We start from the raw sequence: 13,818 nt of genomic DNA, 5'->3' as shown, positions 1-13,818 counted from the left end.
TAAACCGGTATCTTGATGGCTCAAACCATCCGGTTTGGCATGCCTTTGGCATACCGGGGGTCATCCCCCCAACATGAGTTTTGCTGCACCGGTTCATCCTTGTGTTTGTTTCAAATAACCTTGCTAGCCTAAACCTTGTATCGAGAGGGAATACTTCTCATGCATCCAAAATCCTTGAGCCAACCACTATGCCATTTGTGTCCACCATACCTACCTACTACATGGTATTTCTCCGCCATTCCAAAGTAAATTGCTTGAGTGCTACCTTTAAAATCCCATCATTCTCCTTTGCAATATATAGCTCATGGGACAAAATAGCCTTAAAAACTATTGTGGTATTGAATATGTACTTATGCACTTTATCTCTTATTAAGTTGTTTGTTTTGCGCTAACCATGTTCCTGGGGACGCCATCAACTCTTTGTTGAATATCATGTGAGTTGCTATGCATGTTCATTTTGTCTGAAGTAAGGGCGGTTTTCACAATCAAATGGTTTGAGTATGCATACTGTTAGAGAAGAACATTGGGCCGCTAACTAAAGCCATGAATCATGGTGGAAGTTTCAGTTTGGACATAAAACCTCAATCTCTTATGAGAATATTAATCGTTGTTGAATGCTTAAGCATTAAAAGAGGAGTACATTATCTGTTGTCTATGTTGTCCCGGTATGGGTGTCTAAGTTGAAGAATGATCAAAAGTGAGAAATCCAATGAGAACTTTCTCCTTAGACCCTTGTACAGGCGGCATAGAGGTACCCCTTTGTGACACTTGGTTGAAACATATGTTATGCAATGATGATCAATGTTAACCCAAGCTAATTAGGACAAGGTGCGGGCACTATTAGTATACTATGCATGAGGCTTGCAACTTGTAAGATATAATTTACATGATACATATGCTTTATTATTACCGTTGACAAAATTGTTTCATGCTTTCAAAATAAAAGCTCTAGCACAAATATAGCAATCGATGCTTTCCTCTTTTAAGGACCTTTCTTTTACTTTTATGTTGAGTCAGTTCACCTATCTCTCTCCACCTCAAGAAGCAAACACTTGTGTGAACTGTGCATTGATTCCTACATACTTGCATATTGCATTTGTTATATTACTCTATGTTGACAAATATCCATGAGATATACATGTTATAAGTTGAAAGCAACCGCTGAATACCTTTACTTTGATTTATTGCTTTAATACCTTTACTTTGATTTATTGCTTTATGAGTTAACTCTTATGCAAGACTTATTGATGCTTGTCTTGAAGTACTATTCATGAAAAGTCTTTGCTTTATGATTCATTTGTTTACTCATGTCATTACCATTGTTTTTGATCGCTGCATTCATTACATATGCTTACAATAGTATGATCAAGGTTATGATGGCATGTCACTCCAGAAATTATCTTTGTTATCGTTTACCTGCTCGGGACGAGCAGGAACTAAGCTTGGGATGCTGATACGTCTCCGACGTATCGATAATTTCTTATGTTCCATGCTACATTATTGATGATATCTACATGTTTTATACACATTATATGTCGTATTTATGCATTTTCCGGCACTAACCTATTAACAAGATGCCGAAGAGCCGATTGTCATTTTCTGCTGTTTTTGGTTTCGAAATCCTAGTAAGGAAATATTCTCGGAATTGGACGAAATCAACGCCCAGGGTCCTATTTTTGCACGAAGCTTCCAGAAGACCGCGGGGGAAAGGAAGTGGGGCCACGAGGCGCCGCCACACTAGGGCGGCGCGGCCCAGGACTTGGCCGCACGGCCCTAGCATGTGGGGCCCTCGTGTGGCCCCCTGCGTTGCCCTTCCGCCTACTTAAAGCCTCCGTCGCGAAACCCCCAGTACCGAGAGCCACGATACGGAAAACCTTGCGAGACGCCGCCGCCGCCAATCCCATCTCGGGGGATTCGGGAGATCGCCTCCTGCACCCTGCCGGAGAGGGAATCATCTCCCGGAGGACTCTTGATCGCCATGATCGCCTCCGGGAGTGATGAGTGAGTAGTTCACCCCCGGACTATGGGTCCATAGCAGTAGCTAGATGGTCGTCTTCTCCTTATGTGCTTCATTGTTGGATCTTGAGAGCTGCCTAACATGATCAAGATCATCTATGCGTAATTCTATATGTTGTGTTTGTCGGGATCCGATGGATAGAGAATACTATGTTATGGTGATTATCAATCTATTACCTATGTGTTGTTTATGATCTTGCATGCTCTCCGTTATTAGTAGAGGCTGCGGCCAAGTTTTTGCTCTTAACTCCAAGAGGGAGTATTTATGCTCGATAGTGGGTTCATGCCTCCATTAAATGCAGGACGATGGCAGAAAGTTCTAAGGTTGTGGATGTCTTGTTGCCACTAGGGATAAAACATTGATGCTATGTCCGAGGATGTAGTTATTGATTACATTACGCACCATACTTAATGCAATTGTCTATTGTTTGCAACTTAATATTGGAAGGGGTTCGGATGATAACCTGAAGGTGGACTTTTTAGGCATAGATGCATGCTGGATAGCGGTCTATGTACTTTGTCGTAATGCCCAATTAAATCTCACTATATTTATCATATCATGTATGTGCATTGTCATGCCCTCTCTATTTGTCAATTGCCCGACTGTAATTTGTTCACCCAACATGCTATTTATCTTATGGGAGAGACACCTCTAGTGAGCTGTGGACCCCGGTCCTATTCTTTACATCGCATACAATCTACTGCAATACTTGTTCTTTCCTGTTTTCTGCAAACAATCATCTTCCACACAATACGGTTAATCCTTTGTTACAGCAAGCCGGTGAGATTGACAACCTCACTGTTTCGTTGGGGCAAAGTACTTTGGTTGTGTTGTGCAGGTTCCACGTTGGCGCCGGAATCCCTGGTGTTGCGCCACACTACACTTCGCCGCCATCAACCTTCAACGTGCTTCTTGGCTCCTCCTGGTTCGATAAACCTTGGTTTCTTTATGAGGGAAAACTTGCTACTGTCTGCATCACACCTTCCTCTTGGGGTTCCCAACGGACGTGTGTTAATTGCACGCATCACATATGCAAATCTTGATAATCCATATCAATCATTTTAGAAGTGATAAGGTAGGATTAGTTAAATTTAATCCATCAAATATGTACCATGGTGATTTTATATGCGAGTTGGGCACCGGACATCACGTGCACACTATATCAATGCGCAGCGATACTTGCTCAGAAAACCCACATTTTTGTACACTGGACGTTACGCTAAAATGAACTGCGAAAACAACGAACAACACTTTTGTAGTACTGTACTCGGTACTCCGTACTTGCTCCAGATAATCCCCATTGCTTCACTACTACAGTACTACCCTGGCGTTCATTGTTTCCACTGACTATTCAGAGCTTTGGACGTCCATCAGAGTAGTACTAGTAGTCAGTAGTACAGTACTGCTAGCTCGATTAATGGCGTGCTATAAAATTCTATACTAGCCGACAGATGTCCATTCCTCGGGTTGCGCGCCAGAGCCTTCGAAGAGAAGGTAGCCGCTCTGTCCCGTTGATTTACGGTGGACGGACAGGATAGAACGTCTCTGTGTTGAAGCATACGTACTACTCCGGACCGCTCTCGATTCATTTGCTTCTTCTCCCGAGTCCTGACCAGGGACTGAGATCCAGTGACTTCAGTAAGAGAAGTCACCATGCAACTTCGTCTTAATGTAAAGTTTTTTTTCGATAAAGGGATTTTCTTTTTTTTTCTGAGCAACATAAATTTTAGTTTCAAATTTTAGATCAACCATGTGCGTTGGATCTTAATCTGATGGCTCGTATAGGTAAAGTTCATGGTAACTTCTGTTGGGTCAAGTCACTGGATCTGAGTTCGCAAGGGAGCCCCCTCTCGGCCGTTGATTTAGGATGGGCGGACCAGGTTGCTCGAAGCGAGGGCAGGAGACGGCTGTCTGGTTTTAATAGGGGGGAGTACTTCTTCCATTCCCTTCTTGCTTCACTTCCAGTCTCCTTCCACTTCCCGCGATGCCTCCGAAGTCAAGGCCACCATCTCGCTTGAAGAAGCACCATCTAGTGTTGACCAGGGACGCGGAGAGTTCCCGCCGGCGGTCTATCCAGATGCTGGCCGCGAGAAAGGACCCGCCAGAAAACGAAGGCCCTGCTTCGCGCTCGTCTCGGAACGGCGTCCGTCGTGCGGTCGAAGATTCCTGGTTAGTTTCCATCGCCATGTTTCTTGATTCTTCCTGGCCCGGAGGTCCCAACTCTTTATTCCGTATTAATCCTTTTTATACATATCTCAGTGCCCCACGACGCACCCTGCCATCTTCTCATGACGACTTCAACCCCTGTCTCGTGCGCTTAGAGGTTACCACTGATTGGACATTTTCGTCTTCCTCTCGTCACTTTGTTTGGTACTGATGATATTGCCATGCAGGAAGCGTCGGCGTGTTTCAGAGATGAGCTTAAAACTCTCGTGGAACTCGCCTCCAACTTTCGCGATGATCTCGATACTTTGAAGGACGAGGTCACCGGCCGGGGCAAGCTGCATGATGTGAGCATTCCATCAAGTGAGGAAACGAACACTGTCATCAAGAAGCTTAAGGGCGAGAATTTGATGCTTAAGATCGAGTGCGGCTTTCTTCGCGAAGAAAACGTCGAGCTATCAAACAGGTGCGTTCAAGCTCTCAACGGGAGCCTCAACACCCAACATGATGCGGTGAAGAAGATGATGGATGACAGCATCTTGAAGAAAAACAATATGGTGGAGGACACGCGCGGGATGGTCGATCCAATCCAGGCACCGCAGAAGGAAGTCGATGTGCTCCGAGTCCAGCCACCTTTGCGTAGGTCACCGAGGCGCCCTCGCGGAGGTAGCTGAGGAGCGCACGTCGCCGAGTAGGCTGGGGGATAAGGAGTTCCAGGGAGAGAAGCGGAATCACCACCTGACCTGATGGAGGGCCGCTCCGCCAGGTAGGCTGGGGGAGAGAAGCACTGACTCTCATTGTTCTTTAGCTAGTCCTCCGATCCATATTACTTGATGTTAAAATGGATGTATCTACAACTGAAATATGTCAAGATACATATATTTCAACGTTTATATTGCCTAAGTCATATTATCCATCCCTAAGCTGGGTCGCTTTTGTAACTACTGATTTGCAGATTCGACTCTTCTGACGAAAGATTTGTGGCCATGTGCCTTACAAGTCTAGTTCCAACTGACATTATTTGTACTCGATAAAAACGTATTATTCAGTACCCCCTCCGAATAATACTTTCGTAGTATGTGCTTCTAAAATTGTAGATGTTGATATTTTTTATGTAGAGTTCCTCAATCTTTTGAATTTTGACTTGGCTGAAAAAATATATGTATCGTAATTAGGGAAGGAGATAGTAGCAAGTTGGGATGCATCTGGATTTGGATGTTTGGCGTCACTCGAACCTCTGTTAATAGGATTTTTCTTTTGTGAGAGGGACAACCGATACGCATCCTGATGCGTCTTCTCTTGACAAAGAAGATGGCTGGGAGTTTGCGTACCTATTGCACGTGACTTGTGCTCACTGAAGTGTGGGACCTCATAAGTGGGCACCACACGTAAGTGACAGACCTGTTGGTGTAAAAACTCGATTGATTATTATAGTGCATTAGAAAAAAGTTTCCTATGGATTCAAGGGTAGGAAATCCAAGTTAACTCATTTACATGACATTATTTTTTCATGAAGCAAAGTTAACACATCTATCAATTGGTACATTTTGGAGTGACTAAGAAGGATCCAAGCTTACTTATTCGTTTTCATGTGTTAAACTTGTCTAAATCTTGGTCAAACCTAGGATTTGACCAAGATTCAAAAGGGAAGAAAAAAAACATAAAAATGAAAAACCAAATCACATACTCTGTCTTATGAAGTCAAGCATGAAGAGAAGTGGTTTTGGGTTTCAAACATGGAAATTTCAAAAACCTCCCAAAAACTTCATTTTAGAGTGATTAAGAAGGATACATGCTTCCCTTTTCATTTCATGTTTTAAACTTATTTAAATTATCTTGGTCAAGCCTAGGATTTGACAAGATTCAAATGGGCATCAAAATTTAAAAAAAAACAGAAAAATGAAAAACAAAAGCAAATAGTTTTCTTATGTCATATAGTAAGCATTAAAGTTGATAAACAAGGTCTAGACATAATCAAACCAGACAAATCATGTATATGTCTACCCTAACCCTAAACTCCGTCTTATGAAGTCAACCATGGAAATTTCAAGAACATCCCAAAAGCTTCATTTTAGAGTGACTAAGAAGGATACAGACTTCCCGTTTCATTTTCATGTTTTAAACTTGTTTAAATCTTGGTCAAACCTAGGATTTGACCGAGATTCAAATAAGTTTAAAACATGACAATGAAAAGGTAAGCATCGATCCTTCTTAGTCACTCTAAAATGTAGCTTTTGGGATGTTCTTGAAATTTCCATGTTTGAAACCCAAAAGCACTTCTCTTCATGCTTGACTTCATAAGACAGAGTTTAGGGTTAGGCCTTAGGGGTAGATACATGATTTTTCTGGTTTGAATATGTCTAGACCTTGTTTATCAATTTGAATGCTTACTATATGACATATGAAGGCTATGTGCTTTGGTTTTTCATTCTTTCGATTTTTTTTCTGAATTTTTATGCCCATTTGAATCTTGGTCAAATCCCAGGTTTGACCAAGATTTAAACAAGTTTAAAACATGACAATGAAAATGTAATTAATCCTGGATCCTTCTTAATTAATAAGTAAGTCTAATTAAAATGAAGCTTTTGGGAGGTTTTTGAAATTTACATGTTTGAAACCCAAAACCACACTTCTCTTCATGCTTGACTTCATATATGAGATAGAGTTTAGGGTTAGGGGGTACATGATTTGTCTGGTTTGAATATGTCTAGACCTTGTTTATGAACTTGAATGATTACTACATGACATAAGAAGACTATGTGCTTTGGTTTTTTATTTTTATTTTATGCCCATTTGAATATTGGTCAAATCCTAGGTTTGACCAAGATTTAAACAAGTTTAAAACATGAAAATGAAAAGGTAAGCCTGGATCCTTCTTAATTAGTCACTCTAAAATGAAGCTTTTGGGAGGTTTTTGAAATTTCCGTGTTTGAAACCAAAAACCACTTGTCTTCATGCTTGACTTCATAAGACAGAGTTTAGGGTTAGGGGTAGATACACGATTTGTATTATTTGAATATGTCTAGACCTTGTTTATCAACTTTTGAATGCTTACTATATATATGACATAAGAATACTATGTGCTTTTGTTTTTCATTTTTCTGATCTTTTTTAATTTTATGCCCATTTGAATCTTGGTCAAATCCTAGGTTTGACAATGATTTAAATAAGTTTAAAATATGAAAATGAAAAGGTAAGCATGGATCCTTCTTAGTCACTCTAAAATAAAGCTTTTGGGAGGTTTTTGAAATTTCCATGTTTGAAACCCAAAACCACTTCTCTTCATGCTTAACTACATAAGACAGAGTTTAGGGGTAGGGGTAGATACATGATTTTTCTTGTTTGAATATGTCTAGGCCTTGTTTATCAACTTTAATGCTTACTATATGACATAAGAAAACTATGTGCTTTGGTTTTTCAGTTATCTTTTTTTTTGGAATTTTGATGCACATTTGAATCTTGTAAAATCCTAGGTTTGACCAAGATTTAAACAAGTATAAACATGAAAATGAAAAGGGGAGAATGTATCCTTCTTAGTCACTCTAAAATGAAGTTTTTGGGAGTTTTTTAAATTTCCATGTTTGAAACCCAAACTATGCACTTCTCTTCATGCTTGACTTCATAAGACAGAGTTTAGGGGTTAGGGGGTAGATACATGATTTGTCTAGTTTGAATATGTCTAGACCTTGTTTATCAACGTTAATGTTTACTATATGACATAAGAAGACTATGTGCTTTGGTTTTTCATTTTTTTATTTTTTTATTTTATGTCCATATGAATCTTGGTCAAATCCTTGATTTGACCAGGATTTAAACAAGTTTAAAACATGAAAATGAAAAGGTAAGCCTTGATCCTTCTTAGTGAAAGATCGAGATGTCGCCTAGAGGGGGGGGGGTGAATAGGCAATTACAAACTCTTGCGGATTTGTCTTGTATGAATGCGGAATTAAACTATCGTTTAGTTTACAAGCACAAACCCTAAATATGCTAAGCTCAACTAAGTGTAACAATAGCAACTAGAGCTAAGCAAGATAGGCACAAGATATATGTAGCACAAGTGATAGCAAGATATATGTACTTCAAGCACGATGGCTATCACAAGGAAAGAGAGCTCGGGTATAGAAATAACCGAGGCACGCGGAGACGAGGATGTATTCCCGTGTTCCCTTGCTTTGCAACAAGGTACGTCACGTTTGGAGGAGTGGAGGTCCCACGAAGGATTCCCCGCGCCACGAAGGCTCACCCTATTCTCCGAACCACACCCACGAAGGATAATGGCCCTTTCCTTATGGTTAGCTTTTCCTCCGCTCCGGAGATGGCAAGCTCCACAACCACTTCACAAGCTCCACGAAGGAGAAGCCCGGGCCTCTTCACAATCTTCTTGAAGAGATCACCGGAGCACCAATCACCAAGCCAACTAGGAGGTCACCCTCCAAGAGTAACAAGCTCACGGTCTCTCACTCGAACAAATCGTGGTGGAGAGCTCAACACTATGCAATGATGCAAAGCAAGAACACCGGAGGTGTTCAAGTCCTTCACACTCAAATCCCACCAAAGCAACGAATGCTAGGATGAGATTGGAGAGGAAGAACAAGGGGGAAAGTCAACCAAAGACTCCAAGATCTAGATCCCAAGAGATTCCCTCACTTAGAGAAGAAATGGTTTGGTGGAAGTGTAGATCTAGATCTCCTCTCTCAAATCCTCAAGTATGAGCAAGAATGGTTGGAGGAATCAAGGGGGAGAGCAAGTTCTTCAAATAGCAACAATGGAGGTGAGAGAATGGGAAGAACTAGTCTGGCTCAAGGTGGAAGAAGGGCTATTTATAGCTAAGGGAGAAAATATAACCGTTGGGGAAAAAGAATCAGGAAAAACGCAGGAAAAACGCCCGAAAAGGCGGCCCGGCCGGCGGCCAGGCCGGCCGGCCGGAGCTGAGCCGGACAGGCCGGACGGCACCGGCCCGGCCGGATCCGGGGCCGGGCGCGGCCGCGCGCGCACCGGGCGGCGGGCGAGCAAGGCAGCGCGTGAGGAGCGTGGGCCGCGCGGTGCGGCGGAGGCCCAGTCCGGGCGGGAGGCCGGCCGGCGGGCGGAGCCGAGCAGGCCCGGCAGGCGACCGGCGCCTGGGCCGGAGTGGGCAGCCAGGCCCACTGGAATCCGCCCCCGGAAGGCACAAGTGCCTGGGCCGGAATCGGCCGGGCGGGCCGGTGCGTGGCCCGGCAGGCCGGTCGGCCGGCCGGCTGCCCTTCCCCCCCTTTTTTTTCTTCTTTTCTTTTTCTTCTTTTTCTTCTTTTCTCCTTTTTCCTTTTTCTTTAATAACTAGTGCTCCCGAACTCCGATTCGCATGAAACCAATTTTGTTGGAAAGATAACGACGAATAGAACCCCAACAAAAACTGGAAATATGGAGACTCCTCACATAACATTTTTAGATGATTTTAGAGAGGGAGTCTCCCACCGTCAAGAAACGGTGAAGACGTCCAAACTCGAAAACGCAATAGAAGATGCATGCGGATTCCGTTTTCGATGAACTTGGGCTTGTTGTAAAGCTAGCAACAAGCTCAAGAACCTCACACAGAGAAACACCAAGAAGCAATAAGAATATGCAATGTATGCAAAGGATTGAGCTCCCTAAGACGATGTGATCAAGTTACCCAACCGAAAGCCCCTCTTGATAGTGCGGCTATCTATCCTATAATCCGGTCTCCCAACATCCACCTTGAGACCGGTAAAAGGAAAACCTAGCAAGGCCATACCTTTGCCTTGCGCATCCCGCTTGATCTTGATGATAACTCTTCAAGCTTCACTCAAGCCGGAATGCCTCACTTGATCAATGTTGCTTCGTGAAGACTCACAAATGCTCCCCCATACACTATGATGGGAAAGCCCCATTGATGCACATCTTCACATGTCCATTATCACCAAATAGACGACAAGCTTCAAGCATGTGATCCACTCAAGATACTCATCTTGAACTTGCCCAACTCAACCTTGTATCTTCTCATACTCACTTAAGATAGAGCATGGCTAATATTGAGTTCCACATAAGAACTCCATCTTCATTTCTTCTTCTTGATCATATCTCATATATATCTTCATACCGATGATCTTGATGCCAAATCACAAGGTATATCTTTATCTTCATGGCATCCATACTTGAATCCAACACATGGAGAGCAAGTAGATCCTATGGAATATTCCTTCATATAAACTCAATGAAAACATTAGTCCATAGGGGTTGTCATTGATTACCAAAACCACACATAGGGGCAATATACCCTTACACTTAGTCACTCTAAAATGAAGCTTTTGGGATGTTCATGAAATTTCCATGTTTGAAACCCAAAACGACTTCTCTTCATGCTAGACTTCATAAGATCGACATGGGGTAGATACATGATTTGTCTGGTTTGGATATATCTAGACCTTGTTTATCAACTTGAATGCTTACGATATGACACAAGAAGACTATGTGCTTTTGTTTTTCATTTTTCTGATTTTTTTAATTTTGTGCCCATTTGTATCTTGGTCAAATCCTAGGGTTGACAATGATTTAAACAAGTTTAAAATATGAAAATGCAAAGGTAAGCATGGATCCTTCTTAGTCACTCTAAAATGAAGCTTTTTGGGAGGTTTTTGAATTTCCATGTTTGAAACCCAAAACCAATTCTCTTCATGCTTGACTTCATAAGACAGAGTTTAGGGGTTAGGGGTATAGATACATGATTTGTCTGGTTTGAATATGTATAGACCTTGTTTATCAACTTGAATGCTTACTATATGACATAAGAAAAACTATGTGCATTGGTTTTTCATTTTTGTGATTTTTTTAAATTTTGATGCCCATTTGAATCTTGGTCAAATACTAGGATTGACCAAGATTTAAACAAGTTTAAAACATGAAAATGAAAAGGGAAGCATGTATCCTTCTTAGTCACTCTAAAATGAAGTTTTTGGGAGGTGTTTGAAATTTCCATGTTTGAAACCCAAAACCACTTCTCTTCATGCTTGACTTCATAAGACATAGTTTAGGGGTTAGAGGGTAGATACATGATTTGTATGGTTTGAATATGTCTAGACCTTGTTTATCAAATGTAATGCTTACTATATGACATAACAAGACTATGTGCTTTGGTTTTTCATTTTTCTGTTTTTTTTTTGGAATTTTCTGCCCATTTGAATCTTGATCAAATCCTAGGTTTGACCAAGATTTAGACAAGTTTAACACGTGAAAACGAATAAGTAAGCTTGATAATCCCATTTGTTGACTCATTTAACTAGTTAATCCCATTTGTTGACTCTCCGTTGACCATCCACTTGAGGTAAAACTGGGTATATTGCACTAGCGAGTATTAGACTCGAGTACGCGTGTTGCGGTGCAGAAGTGGAGGACGTGCAATTGTTGACGCGTAGACGCGGGTCGCGGTGCAAAAGTCGAAGACGTGCAATCGTGGACGCGTGTCGTGTTGCGGAAGCCCAAGACGTGCAGACGATCAATGGTGGACGCGTAGGACGCGGGTTGCATTAACCACCCCTCGCCTTTATAGACGCCTCCTCGCACTCTCTCTGTCACTCTCACTAGCTCATGCAACGCCTCCTCTCACGTCCCATCATCTTCTCCAAAGCGAAAAACCCTCTCCCTCTCTGCCGGCGAGATGTTCAAGGAGAATGCGAATCCCATCGTCCATGACGCCGTCGGCTCCAGGCGCGACGCCTCCCTCTTCGACGCCGTCGCCTCAACGGCAGTCGCCGCCGCCGGTGGCGGTCGGATCCCGCCGGGATGGGACCCCTATGAGGAGGTGCCGTACATCTCGCCTCCGAACCCCTACGACACCTGCATGGACGACCCATGGAACGAGGTAACTGTGGTTTGCTCCCTTTTTTGTTCCCCATTCCTCTTTGAACCCTATTTTTGCTGGTTCCCTAGTAACTATTAGTGCCGATCTGTAGATTTGGATGAGTATTGGGTTAATATTTGCGCCGATTTTATTCCATTTGTCTTTGATCCCTTCTTGATTTCGTTTAAGATTTGGAGTTCGACCGTTCGGTTAATTTGTGCAAGTAATAATGGGATCTCAATCAGTTAATTTATGGGATCTCAGTCAGTTATTTTATGCACAAATCAAAAGATATCAACCGTTTAATTTTGCAAATATTCTGGAATCTGTTCAAATTCAGATCTGGAATCTATTTCTTTGCCTATGATGAATCGTTGGGCACAAATTTTTACAGGGTGGGTTCAGCGAACCATTGCTGTGTACAATTCTGTTGTGCATGAGCTTTGGTTCGTTAACACCATCCCTGTAGACATATAATCGTGTCCACTCTAACTGAGGCTGGCTCTGTTTTTCCTTACTTTGTTATCATGCACGTTAGTCATCGTTGCATCTCATTCACTAATAGTTCCCGTTTGATATGGATCAGCTGTCTGGCAGCGACGTCGGCAGCGACGACGAGCACCATGACGTCAAGACTCGCCAGGTGCTGCGGAGGCTGCAGGTCGGCCGCACGTCTCCTACTTCGCCAAGGGTGTCTACAGGTGCCCCTTCGCACTAGGAGGCTCGGCGGCACCGACTTCAACTGCCTCCTCACGCATGCCGAGAACATCGGCAACACCAACCCCAAGGTCGGCGCGTCGGTGAACCCCCACTCCTTCCGCGCCAAGCACATGGCGCTCGGCATGCACCTCCGCAGCATCCAGCGGGTGGAGATCTCCGCCGGGCGCATGCCTCCGCTCAAGCCCAAGGCTCCCAAGGGGAGCAACAAGTGGAGGCAGAGGCAGATGGGGTAGGCGGAGTCCTGGACGTGTGCTGCTGCTGCAAAGCAGCTTCTATTTTGTTGTTAGCTAGGGATCCCTTGTTGTTATGTTGTTAGTATGATGGTGTTGTGAAGAACCTCGAACCTGTTACTATGTTGGCTGCCGTGTATGCAGCTTATTATCTAGGGAGGGATCCCTATTATCTATCCCTATTCTACTATATTTTGTTGGCCCTACTTTGTTTTCTCGATTTACTATGACTGTGAATTTGTCGTTCATTACCCTGGAGATTTGCTTCTAGATTTAACTACATACATATGGACCAGAGGGAGTACTAGATTTGCTGCCATATTGGGCAAACAACGAGGGCCAAAAGGCACAAATAATTGAAGAAAGACATAAATGCAAGCTTCTCTAGATTTGATACTAATTTGGTTAAAAAAGACAAAGAGACAGAGGGGGAAAAGGTGCTCTTAAAAATGCCAATTCGCGCCGAGAGAGACATAACCCAGCTCCTGCTGACGTACAACCAAACGCGGTCTCGTCCTGTCCCACGCGGTCCCTTTCTACTAGCCCCACACGTCAGCACGGAACGGTCAACTAAACTGGAATCCTCCCGTCTGAGCTCCTTCTGCGGGTTGCAAATAAGGGCTTGGCGAAAACTGAGGAAAAACATAAGGCAATCTTATTGACTAATATAGCTGCTTAATTAATAAAAGGATTAGCTACAACGTGCTCAGTTTGCCCATTTATTAAGGTATAAGACTGGCAGGAGAGAAAGTAATCGCTAGTTTCCTCATTTTGCCCCTGCATGCTCGCACGATTAAAGCACCTTCCGCACGCGCTGGACTCCTCGTTTCCTTAAACCTCCTCGTTTCTCGGGATAG

The sequence above is a fragment of the Lolium rigidum genome, chromosome 5, assembly GCF_022539505.1.
Source record: "Lolium rigidum isolate FL_2022 chromosome 5, APGP_CSIRO_Lrig_0.1, whole genome shotgun sequence".
NCBI lineage: Eukaryota > Viridiplantae > Streptophyta > Magnoliopsida > Poales > Poaceae > Lolium > Lolium rigidum.
Note: the sequence above shows the minus strand (reverse complement) of the source record.